Source organism: Hemitrygon akajei, unplaced genomic scaffold, assembly GCF_048418815.1.
Source record: "Hemitrygon akajei unplaced genomic scaffold, sHemAka1.3 Scf000097, whole genome shotgun sequence".
NCBI classification, from domain to species: domain Eukaryota; kingdom Metazoa; phylum Chordata; class Chondrichthyes; order Myliobatiformes; family Dasyatidae; genus Hemitrygon; species Hemitrygon akajei.
In genome coordinates this window covers 1,984,741-1,998,061 of record NW_027331983.1, presented here as the reverse complement: position 1 = coordinate 1,998,061, position 13,321 = coordinate 1,984,741, and the positions used below count along the sequence as shown (strand labels likewise).

The 13,321-nt window shown below is 45.5% G+C and overlaps 1 non-coding gene across 1 annotated transcript; it reads left to right on the top strand.

Moving 5' to 3' along the window:
* The first annotated feature begins 938 nt into the window (after positions 1-938).
* On the top strand, positions 939-1,052 carry trnal-caa (transfer RNA leucine (anticodon CAA)). The gene is made up of 2 exons: positions 939-976; positions 1,018-1,052. It is a non-coding gene; the product is annotated as a tRNA-Leu (tRNA).
* Positions 1,053-13,321: the final 12,269 nt, after the last annotated feature.

The following is a 13,321-nucleotide window of genomic DNA, read 5'->3' as shown; positions in this document are numbered from 1 at the left end:
CCTCTGATTTACGCAGGCTGTCCCACCACTCTATATGTCCTGGTCCATCACGCCCATGACTCTGAATGAACCGGAGTATATCCAGATTCAACTCGAACACCTTAAGGCGGAATGTTACACAATGCAGCTGTGTGCACTTCCCGCAGGTGTCGTCATCAGGGACTCTGGACGTCTCCCCGCCTTCCACATCCTGCGAGGAGCCTTTTACTTAGACAATGGCTGCCCCGCTTGTCCCTGCCTTACTTTAATATGTTCAGTGCCGTTACCACTGGATCAGAGAACCTGAGCGAATTACGTTCTCTAAAGCGTCTTATCTCTCAGAAAGGCATCTGCTCTAACATTCAAAAGACCCTGCTTCTGTTTACTCTCCGTCAGATTAAACATTGGCCGACAAGCCTGAACAACATACTGACTGTAATAACTCATCCATGACGGAATGATGAAGCAAACCCAGGAGACCGAACCGTCTTTCTGCACGATGTCTTATGTTCTTGTGAACCTTATCTCGATTTGGCTTCCTTCCATAATCATCAGATAACTGGGCCTTATAGTCTACTTACCAACATCCATCTGTAAAGCAGCGGTGCACGGTACAATTGAACCTCCTGTGTTCAGTTTCTGTTGTCACGATCAAATCCCACCCAATATTTTCTGATTCACTCCTGTCTAGAAACGTTTATTTCTCCGCTTCCCTAAATGTGAAAGCGATAAGTCTTCCAAGCGTTCTCATCCATCTCAGCAAAAGTCCTTCCCAGTCCTTGCAGAGACGCGTCCCACGAGTCTTCGATTTGTAATTGTTTTACAGCTTCACTCTCCTCAGAAGCTGCCTAAACTCTCGCCTTCATTTCCGATATGCAGGGCGAAATGCGTGTTTGTCTGTATATGACTTTGCTTACAAATCGGACATTCATTCCGTTCTGAAACACAACTCAAAAGATGTCCGGATGGCCGAGTGGTCTAGGGCGCCAGACTCAAGGAATGAAAGTATTTCCAACAAAATGGAGTGTTCTAGTCTCCATCCGGGGTCGTGGGTTCGAATCCCACTCCTGACATAATTTGCCTATAAGCATTCAATAGAGGTGATGTTATTTCTGCAAAAAAAAAAAACAAAAAACACCTGGGCTGTTGATGTGGATTAGAATACCGGTTGGAAGATAAGGATTTGTTTTTTTGACACTGTTCATCGCATTACAACAGATCAATGTATACCGAATTCTGGGTAAGTGATTTCTTCAGAAACAATTTCATGGTGAAGGATCTCGGCCCGAAACGCCGACTGTTTACGTCTGTCCATAGTTGCTGCCTGGTCTGCTGAGCTCCTCCTGGCATACTCAGCTATTGAATACAGAATAGCTTTTAAAGTGAAATGACTGGTTGTCAGAATGTTCAATGGATGAGCACGTGAGTGTACATTATCACCTTTTGATGAAATTTCATATGATATAAACATGATTTCGGAAGTTATAAAGCTCAAATCTGGACAATATAAACATATTATATTAAATGCAAAGAAAGTTGCAATTGAGGTAGCACAATATAAAACAGAAACGCAGGATTCAATAGAACTGATGGATGAATGTTTTTATTCTATATGTTATTGACTTGGAAGTTGGAATTGATGATCTTCCGGACAGGTTTGAGGGCTAGATGAAGATAGGTGGAGGTGCAGGAAATCTGGAGGAAGTGGGAAGGCTACAAACGGACCGAGGAAGATGAGCAGAATGGGCATAGAAGTGGCAGATAGTACCCGGTGTCAGGAAATATATGGTCCTGCACTTGAGCAGAAGAAATAAAATGGAAGGCTATTTTCTAATTGCAGAGGAAATTGTAAAATCTAAGGTGCAAAAGGACTCGAAGTTGTTCGCCCTGAAGGTGAATATGCAGGTTGCGAAAGTGGTGAGGAAGGCCAATGCGATTTTCGCAATCATTTCCAGAGAGATGGAGTATGGATGCAGCGTTGTAATTTTCTGGTTTTTAAATGCACTGATGAAATGCACCTTGAGTATTGTGAGCAGTTTGGAGCCCTTTGTCTTATTCAGGTTGTGTTGTCACTGGAGACGGTTGAAAGGTGGTTTAGAAAATTATTCCAGGGTTGAAAACTTAGTTATACGAGAAGCATGTGACGGTTCTGGGTCACTACTCCAGGGAATTCAGGAGGGTTAGTTATTCCCCCATCAACCACCCCTTTTGACGCTTACAGACTAGAGGACAGTGTCTCCCCGTGTCTATCACTCGTGTCTCCCAGCGATTTAGACGCCCCTCCTCCAAAGTGAAATTTCCGTCAATTTCAGCAGCTGCTGATAAATATCTCGATCCCTCGCTGGAACCAATTGGCGAGACCTCTCTCGGGAAGGTGTGCCTTTGATTGCTCTAACAGCGTGGCAAGTACTCTAGAAAAAAATCAAATTCAGAACTGCCAGTGGAAAAGGCGTCTTCGGGTTCCGATATTTTGTCAGTTAATCCCTATTTCCATTCCTCGAACATTTCAGCAAATGTAGAGTTTCCTGTCGTTCTAGCTGCTCCCTGAACGTACCTCGCTGTTCCTCCTTTCCGCTCATCATCATACTTAGCAGGAACATGCACCTTCTCAAATGCAGCTCTGAACACATGGTGAATGGACAAGATGTTCAAAAAGTGTCATGGGGGGACGTGGGGAGTGGACCCAAAATCACGACACTGACACTGAACAACCAGGAAGAGCACTAGGCCTGAGAAGGAAGCACGGGAATAGAGGAAGAAAGGACGCTGGACATAACAGAGACTAGGATTCCGGGCCTGGAATCCGAGCCAGAGACTGGACAAGGACCAAGAACATGGATATTGACTTGGGATCGAACTCCAGAACCCGGCGTGAACAAGACAGGGCTACAGCACGAGGAAAGGCACAGTACTGAACGTGAGACTTCTGAACAGAACAAGGGGACCCCAGCACAGAACGAGGGAATCCCAGCACAGAGCTGGGCAAGGTACTACAGAGCTGGGCGAGGCACATCGACAAAACGAGAACAGAGAGTCGAGGCTTGGATAGGATAAGGACCTGACTAGTGACTAGTACTGGACGAGACTTCGAAGCCTTAACTTGTTCGAGGAAGAGAGGGGAACGCAGAACACAGACCTTAGTGTGAGACAGGAACATGGAACACCGAGCCGGGACCCCTCCTTGGGTACAGGACGTAGGGCCGGGACTCATTAAACAGAACACAGAGCCGGGACCACTCCTTGGGTACAGAACGTAGGGCTGGGACTCATTACACAGAACGCTGAACACGATGAGACAGTTCCAAAGCTAGACAGCGGCAAACCGGCCATACCTACCTATCGAAGCACACGGACAGACAGTTCCAAACAGGGCGAGGCTCCAGACACAGGCAAGGCGAATCAAGGCTCCAGGTAGAGGTATGACGAAGCAAGGCAAAGCTCCAGGCGAGGCAAGACGAGGCGACGACCTGTACAAGGCAAGGCTCCAGGCAGAGGCATGGCAAGGCAAGGCTCCAGGCAGGAAGTTTAAAGGAAGGGATACAGACCGGTACTTTGGACAGGAACAATCCAGCAGCCAGAGGCTGAATCCTGAAGCTATTTATGAAGCCAGCCCAAAAGAGAATCAGCTGCCTGAACAGAAACTGGGGAAACACGGAAAACCTGGAATAAAATATGGACCTGACCGTGAACCGGATTGCGAATTTCACCGACCGGACCATGACAAAATATTCTCTCTGTTTCTCTCTTCGCATGCTCCTAGGAGCCTTCTCAGAATAATAAAAGTTCCATCCGTTTCAATGCAATCCGGGCAGACTGACGATGGTGTGTCAGTTGTCTCAGTTATTCCAACATCTGCATTCGTAAATTCCAGCTTCAACGAAAAGTAACCAACGTAGGGGTACACATCAGTACTCACCCCGGGAATATCAAGGGCACTCACTGGCGCCAAGGGCAAGTGCGTCGGACGCCGGTTGTAAATGGATCTATAAAGCAAATTAACTTCAGATTCTGTGTCCGTTATGGCTCCAGCATCAACACCATCAATCCGCCGAGATACATCGGAGCTTGGTCCCAGTAACACTTCAGGAATAGTATTTTTCGCACTCCCGCTTAAAATGTCTATCTTCCCGTCAGTTGCAACAGAAAACACTGGTCACTGCGCTGTTCTAAGGACCCTGCTCAGTAGCAGCCCTCGCCTCGGTACATCGCACCAGTGGGTCGGGCATCCTATCGGCCCTTGGTGCTTGCTGGCAGCTCCAACCGATATCATCCCAATTACATCGGTGGTCAGATGTTTCATGACGACCTGCAAAACCCACACTTGTGTGACGTAATGGACGCTTCAGTAACAAAAGTTTCTACCGGGGACTTTGCTCTGATGATGGAGGCCTCTTGCTCCTCCATCTTGTTATCCTGCTCTCTAACATCTCTGAGTAATTTATTATAAAGATGGAGGAGGCCGTATCTTTCCGGTCATTCGAATACGTAGAGCAATCACGTCATGTGACAACCCGCTCTTCACAATTTGCTTCATCCTCAATTTCTCTAAGACAGCTGAATGCACACTTTGTAGTTCAAACAATGTAGTATTTTCGCCAATCTGAAAATGTAGGTAAGCAATTTAGCTCCTTCTTACTAAAATATGTGCCTAAACATCACCCTAACATCGGCAGCGCTTTCAGCAGTGGCAATTACATCTTCCAGAGCTTGCAGGTAATTGGCTAATGTGGCAATATATTTTCTGCCTTTAGAAAACTCGCTATATCAGCAGACGGACCGTTTAAGCTCTCTGCCAGTCTCAGTTTCCTCATATTATTCATCCAGTAACTGAGAAGTCTGCTCAGGCCAAGCCTCATATTCTTCATCCCCATCGGGTGTGGGCTTGATGCCACCGAACTTTCCAAGCCTACAAAACTGGCTTTCCGAAGAAACCCCTCTGCGTTTATCAGCCAGAGATGTAAAGACAAACCGAGTTCAGAATTTAAATCAACTGCTGAATGAATCATTAGACCGTTCACATCAGAGAGCTTCTTCGCCTCACTCCGCAGAAACGAAAGCAACTTGTCGATAAAGGCTTTGGCGTCAGTTACGGGAAACTCGGCTTCAAATTCAGCACTCTCTCCTTTACTCCCCTCTTCTCTGAAAGGATGGACAGCCCATGGTCCCGCCTCTCCAGATACTCCAATGGGAACAGGCAGATCCTCTCCCTCAGGTCATCCTCAGTTTGGATAAAAGCATATTTACCCGCCATTTAGTCAAACTACCGTCCCATGATCGTAACTTTCACTAATATTTACGATAGTTAAAACCCTTAAGGAATTAATTAATCTGGTTTTTTCCTCTCTGACTCCTTCGTTCTGGCTCGCCCAGTTGTGGCTTTTCCTGTTTATCCGGAATGTGAATTTCATGCTCAGCTTCCTGTCGAGCAAGTTCTTTGTGGTGAGGGAGGAAATGTTGTGGCCGTTCACTTCGGCTGATCATTGTATCCACCTGTCCGCATGCAGAGCAAACACCCCCCAGCACTCCCCCACCTACTGCTTCTCGGGACATTGCAGAACCAGCTCACTCCCGTCGGTTCATCCTCGTCCAGAGAACTGTGGTTTTCTATAGAGCTCTGGTCAGGTTGCCTGTGGAATATTGCATTTAGTTTCAGTCGCCCCATTATCGGGAGGATGGCGAGGATTTGGAAAGGGGATAGAGGAGGTTATCAGGAGGACCTTTAAGAGAAGATCTACAAGGTCTCAAGTTGCTGAAATTGCACAAACTTAAACAGTTCTTTCCGGATGGCAGAAGCCAAGTCAATGACTGGGAGGATCATTCTTGTCATAAAGTGAAGTGTTGTTGCCGCTTTATCAGTCTCTGGTTAGGTGTCATCTGGAGTTTAAAACTGCTTTCGGTAACCCCGTTATAAGAAACAGCCCGAGGCTTTTGAAAGTGTTCTGAATAAGTTTATAATGAGGAGATCTAAAAGGAGGATTTGCACGAACTTGAGTTATTCTTTCCAGAATGGCAGCCACCAAGGGGATATAGAGAGGCATAAATACATTAAGCAACTATGAACTTTCTCATTGAATTTAAGCATCGGGTAACAGAGGGCATGCAGTTGAGGTGAGAGAGGAAAGTGTTCAAAGGAGATGTGTGGGGAGATGTTTAAAACAAAACAAAGCAGAAAGTTGCGGGTGTCTAGAATGCATTCCTAGCGTGCTGGTGAAGGCGGTGGTAATCATAAGATTCTGAGATAGGCAATCAAATTCACAGAGAAGGATCGGATATGGAGAACATGCAGGCAGGGTGATTAGTTTATTTAGGCATCACCGGCTTAACCATATCGGCCCAACATCACAGACTAAATTGTCTCTTCCTGTACCGAATTGTCTAACTGGAGAAATATTCCCTGATGAGGGAAATTTATTTTCCACCCCATCGTGAATATCATTTCCTTTATTCTGAGTTTATGACCCATGGTAAAAGAATTTTCATTCAAGGGAAACATCCTCCCAGCAGTCGGTCGAATTACCTGACAGAATCCATCAATTCTCCTCACAATTCCAGAGAATGCAGGCCCAGCTCACGCACTCTCCCCTCAGAAAGACAGCCTGCCATCGCTTGCAGCCGTCAGGTCATTGTGAAGAATAGCCCTTTCCCTCTCTCTGTTGCAGGGATAACTTTCCTGAGGAACTGTACCCAGACCTGGAAATAATATTTAACGCGCATTCAGGCAGTGGGATTAGTTTAATGAGGCAACACTGGCTGACTTACGTCAGCCCAACATCACAGACAAAATGTCCTCCTCCTGTCCTGCACGCTTGTATGAATTAACGGAAGAGGGAATCACACTTACTAAATATCCGCTCCTTCATTCTCGGACTGTGACACATGGTGATACAATGATCGATCATTCAGGGGAAACATCCTCACTGCAACTGGACTGAATGATCTGAAATAATCCAGCAATTCTGCTCACAATTCCAGCAAATGCAGACTCACTCTGCCATCAAACAGCAAGTGTGACGTCCCCAGAACTATATTGTCAGTGTGAGGAATAGTTTCGGCACCCTCTCTTCAATAGTGACAACTTTCATAAGGAAGTGTGACAAGACCTGGATCTAACATTCAGAGTGCATTCTCACCACATCTGCAGGACACCTCCTAGTAAGACATCTCTATAACTCTTATCAATCCTCCTGTATCACAACACAAAAATAAAAACTGTTTGGCTACATAACTATTTGCGGTACCTGAATGTTAACTCTTAGTGATTTGTTGACAAGGAACGACAGGTCCCTCCGAACCGTTCAATCTGGCCCCATGTAAATATTGATTTTCTCATTCCCCCCCCCCCGGGAATGAATGGCCTCACATAACCCTATATACTGTCCGTCTGCCACATCTTCGCTCCTTCACTTCTGTCTGCATCCCCAAACCCTCACTGCGCCCTTCCCACTACTAACCCTACCATTCAGCTCTGTACAACAGCCGACATGGATACAACATAGTTCGTCCTCACATTCAGATCTCCACTGTAGACTGTGAACAGCTGCGGTTTCAGCCACAAACCCTGAGTTACCCAAATGTTTGAACGTGGTCCATTTCTTTCATCTGTCTGACATTAACCTGCTGACTAATTGTGACACACGCATATTATCCAGAACCCCACGCGCTTATCCGAAACTTTCTTAAGTTCTTGCAATACCACATTCATAATTTCCCAATTTTCCAGCTGTTCGCCCAATCCTGAGCTCACACTGACACTGCTAACCCCGTAGGTGTGGAACTGGAGACTGGGTCTGTGTCTTTACTGTAGGACAGTGGTCCCGAGGTCAATGGAAATCTTGACCATCTGTGTTTCAGTGTACCGTTGTATTGGTAATCTGTGTCTGGGTCTTGTGTTCAGTGTGGGACTGAATCTGAATTTCTCTGCTGTCTGAAACTGTGGAGCTAATGAGCTGTCGTTGTGTCTGTGCTTTGTAACACACCTTGCGTGTCGGGAGAGGAGCCACTGCTCTGGTGCCTCCACAGGAGGGAAAATCGGAGTTGATTGAAGTTGTTCTCTGTTGGTAGGAGAAGGAAAGTCGGTCAGTGAGGGAGAGGTATATGCCAGACGGTTGTGTGAAGCGGCCGTTGCAGCGTGTGCCACTGTCAATCTGTCGGTCTGACCCTCTGTCTTTTTCACACAGTTATAATATAGCATATGATGCTTGTCTTTCTTTCATTCACTTTCATCCATCCTACGTCGATTCATCTCCCAATTTAGAGTCCTATGTTTAATATTTATTATTGAATATTCCCTTTGCAGATCGAAGCATTTCTTCCTTTGAGTTCTGGCAGGTCTGTGATGCTCTTAAGATCCAATTATATCAGCAACATCTCAAAATTCTTTTCCCAGCACTTTGTGTGTGTCGCCTTCCTCTGAGGACTTCCAGCATCTGCAATTTTTGTCATCTTTAGTACATCAGCATCGTGGTCATCCGAACACCGCCATTCCGTGTGTGTGCGCGCGTCCAGGATGATGTTGAAAACGACAAACCACAGGGAGAGAAGTTTGGGTTCGGACGTGTCGTTGAACTCTGTTCACAAGTGGTTAATTAGCGGAGAGAAAAAATGAAATCTGTAAATGTGGCTGCTTCGGGTGTTTATCAATGGAGCTCCGACATTCTTTTCACCAGGTGAGGAACCGCAGAGGTAACGCCCAGGAATTTAGAAGCGCTTGTCTTCTGTCGGCCCAATATTTACATCAGAGACAATGAATGGTGCTGAATTACCATGATTGTTTAAGTGACTGTAGTCAGTCAGCGGCAAAACAGTGTCTCTGGAGACTGATCCTTTCTATAAATTAAAGGCGTTTTGAATACATTAGCTCAGAGTTTCTGATGGGGCTGTGAATTCAGGAGCAACACAATTGGCAGTTTATCACGGAAATGGGTTATCCAGTCCTTTTGCGGATAGGAGAAGTTTACTATCCTTTTATTTCAGCCTTTGAAATTCTCGGTAAGCTGCGGTATCAGCTGTCGTTGCGGGGAATGGAAGTTAATGCCAATATAGTGATTGTTTCTGTCGCTGGTTTCCACAACCTCATGTCCAGTCCTAATATTCGGCATTCTAGGAATGGAATCAAAGCCAGCGACTGTGGATTCTGATATCTGGATCTAAAAATAAACCGCTGTAAGAATTCAGCGAATCCGACAACATCGGAAGACCTCAGTGGGACAGGCAGATATCTTCCAGCGGTTTGTGTTCAATAATGTGATGCTCGGGTCTCGGTGCTTCTGGTCTCGAAGCAGCTACACTGCATTTGCAAATACTGTGTTTAAACTGCCGCGGAGATGATGCTAATTGATTGTCTGCATTGGTATGTGAGCAGTTGTGTGAGGTACGTGTCATGATCGAACAATCGATTAGTGGTAACGATTCAGCAAATTTGAGGAGCTCCCTGTTGTAGCAGGAAGATTGAGGATTTTCAGTAAAAGTGAGCGGTGTGACAGAAAGTGAAGCAGTTGCTGGTCAACACAATGACGTCGTTGCTGATCAATTTAAAAAAAACCGACGTGTTGACTTATAACTACTAACACTGTGAAATGTATTATATTATCCATATAACTATAAATATTGTAAAATGTATTATAATATATCCACATCTGACACCGCTACAAACATCTGACTGTGTCACCGTGCCTGCTACTGGATGTTGAATTATTCTCCCGGCTTCCCTGTGATGGATTCAGTCGGAGGCGTCAAGTATATCTGAGAGGCTGTATCAGACTAGGCTGTGACTGCTGCCTCAGTCAAAGTTCTGCTGTAAAGCCGGCGAGGAGGCAAATGCTGGAATAGGAAACAAACACGGGAAATGCTGGAAACACAAAGCCTCAGGCAGCTTGTATAGAAAGAGTAAGAGAAAGTCGTGTCATGGGGGCTCTCTGAAAACAGCTCAGAAAATACACGTTAACTGCTCTCCCACATATTCCATTTTTTCTGGATGAGTGGTTCCGGAAATTCCTGTTTCTGTTGTGTCCTTCGGCTGTTCTCTTGACCCTCTCTTCACCCTTCTACCGCTGAATGCAACAATAAAATGGGAATATTACATGATCCCCGAAAACTGCTGCAATGGGTTTTACAGTATTTTCTCAATTTCCTATTTCCCCTCTCTCTTCAGCGAACTTGATGGCGATTGTGATCCTGTCCCGGGATAAGTGCGGTCTCTCCAAATGTGTAACTCTCTACCTGGTGGAAATGGCTGCGGCCGGTCTCCTGGTCGTTATCTCGCTACCGCTCCTGATGTGGACTGCTTGGCTTTATTTTCGCCGATCATTCCTGTTCATCACTCCTGTGTGCAGGATCGCTAGATGGCTGATTCATGCGAGCACTACGGCCTCTGTCTGGTTGACTGTCTCTTTCACCGTCGATCGATTTGTGGCTATTTGCTGTGAGAAGCTGAAAACAAAATATTGCACCGAGAGAACGGCGGCTGTGGTTATCGGGACAGTGAGTGTGCTGGCCTGTTTAGAGTGTTTTCCCTGGGGCTTTGTATACGAGCCTATGATAATAATTGATGGTATACCCTGGTATTGTGTTCTTACACCGAACTACAGAAACTCTCCCTCGTGGGTGGTATTTGAGATGTTTCACCGCGTTTTTACCCCTTGTGTACCATTCTTTCTGATTTTGCTTTTCAATATTCTGACAGCCAGGCGGATTCTGGTGGTCAGTCGAGCCCGCAGGGGGCTCCGGGGACAAAAGAGTGGAGAGAATGACAAGGACCGGGAGATGGAGAACAGACGGAAATCCATCGTTTTGCTCTTCAGCATAACCGGCAGTTTCATATTGTTGTGGGGAACACGTTTGGTATTTCTCATCTATCAACGGATTTCAAAGAGTTTTGTTTATTATTCTGTCATGAATCCCGTTTACATTATAGATGAGACAGCGGGAATGCTGCGGATCCTCAGTTCCTGCACCAACACGTGTATTTACGCCTTGACACAGAGCAAATTCCGAGAGGATCTCAAGAATGTGCTGAAATATCCACTGAATCGGATTTTGAAACTCATTAAAATATAGAAATAAATGCTATGCAGTTGTACAATTCAGCTGCCTTCACGCTCCTATTCTGCACTCCCACTTGTAATAAACGGAAACAATATGATGAACAGAGTTTCAAACAAAGCAGGAGAAAATCTGTCGATGCTGGAAATACAAAACAACACACACAAAATCATGAAGGTTGTCGGCCCGAATAGTTGAATGTTTACTCTTTCCCAACGTTGCAGTCCATCTGCTGAATTGCTCCAGCATTTTGTGTGTGTTGCCTTACAGTTACACAACAAATATGTACAGTCGATCGCAAGCACCACTAGACTCAGCATCCCAGGAAAATCCCCTTTGCATCTCACCCGCGTCCCGCTTAAGTTGTGCCTTGAGTGAACCTGACAACCCTTCTTCCCGATTCTGACAAAACAGCTTGATATGGAGTATACTTTCGTCGATATTAACCACTCCTGCTCCCATCATTACCCTTCCTTTACTTCACGCTGATTTTCTCCTCTGTCCCTACCTGTATTTTATCCTCCTGTTTTCCGATTTGGACTAATTTCCAGTAACAGAACATTAGCTTTCAAAGGGAAGGTGGAGGAATGGTGTTGGGTGGACGGGGCGATGCTGTGAACCCAAGAACAAAAGACACAGCGAAGCGAAATAGGAACTGATATGATCTAATCCGACACAAAGTGCTGGCGAAAGTCTTCAGCTCAGGCAGCAGAATTGGAGAGAGAGGAAAATAAATCCAATTCTGATGAAAGGTCTCTGCCCAAAACGTCCACAGTTTACACTTGTCCACAGATGCTGCCTGGTCTGCAGAGCTCCTCCAGCACTTTGGAATTCTAGAGTCTGCAGATTGTCTCTTACTTGTGATTGGTCTAATCCTAGTCACTGTCAATGAGATATTCGGCTGTGCCAACACAGAACTGACCCTGGACAAAGAAAAAACGAAATATGGTTGAAAAGGACAGTGTTATAGAAACAGAAACTTGATATTTAATAGTACAAAGGTTCAGTTAATTTTGAATTGACGCAACTGGGAAATTGAAGGGTCTCTCTAAACAAACACGATCGGGGACAAATTATATTACAATTAGAAAGATGTTGGGAGTAGCGGCAGTTTGTATTCAGATGTTACATTCATCAGAGAAAGCTGAATTGAGGTATCAATCTGAGTCCTTCAGAGGCTGGCCCATGATGTTTATTAATTTTAATCGTGAGCGGGTAATATCGAAGTATAAACTCTAAATATAAGCTTGGTTAAGACGGGTAATAAGTAGTAAGGATAATCCTGGGAATTGTAAAACAGTGACTTCTGCCATTTATGGAGGCTAACAGCTTGAAGGGGATTCTTCACGATAGGTTTGACAAATAATTATAGAAGCAGAACCACAGGCAATCAACTGGCTTTGTGAGGGGAAGGTCATACCGTACGCACCTGTATGACTTTCTGAGAGAGTGACAAAACAAATTAAGGAGATGGATGATCTGTGTATGGAATTGAGTGAGGCGTTTGACAAGTGCCCCCACAATAGCTCGATCCAGAACGTCGGGAGTCATGGTGAGTATCGGGCTGGCAGTAGATGGGGCGTTTCCAAAAGATGTGTTCTGTAACCCTGCTTTCAGATTCAGATTCAGTTTATTGTAATTTAGAAACCACAAATGCAATGCAGTTAAAAAATGAGACAATGTTCCTCCAGAATGATATCACAAAAGCATATGACAAAACAGATTACACCAGAAAATCCACGTAACGTTTGGCAATCCCCAATCCAGTGTCTGGAGAGGCTGCTGCGTATTAATATCGCGCTACCGTCTTAGCGCGTTCCCCGGAAAGGAGCTCCAAATCCCCCAGACAAAAACAAGACCAAAAACTAAAGCTACAAGACCTGCACAAAACCACATAGTTGCAACATATAGTTACAACAGTGCAAACAATAGCATAGTTGATAAAAATACAGACTATGGGCACTGTAAAAAATAGACCAAGATGTTAAAGGACTGTATGTTCAAAATAAATCACCAGAGTTTCCACAAGTCCCCAGGGTCCCGACAGACTCGCCATCCCACACCGGTGGCAGAAGGGAATACCCCAGCTATGGACTTCCAAGGCGCCGCCCGACTCAGCTTCGCAGACGCAGCACACAATGGAAGCTCCGTCGAAACCAGCAGCACAAACCGAAAGCGACCTGAGTCCGTCGAACCTCAGAGCCGACGACGATCCCCACCGGCACAGCTTCTCCGAGCACCATCCTCTGCCGAGCGTATTAAGACGACCCCGCGAACAGCCATCGGCAACGCGACCCCGATG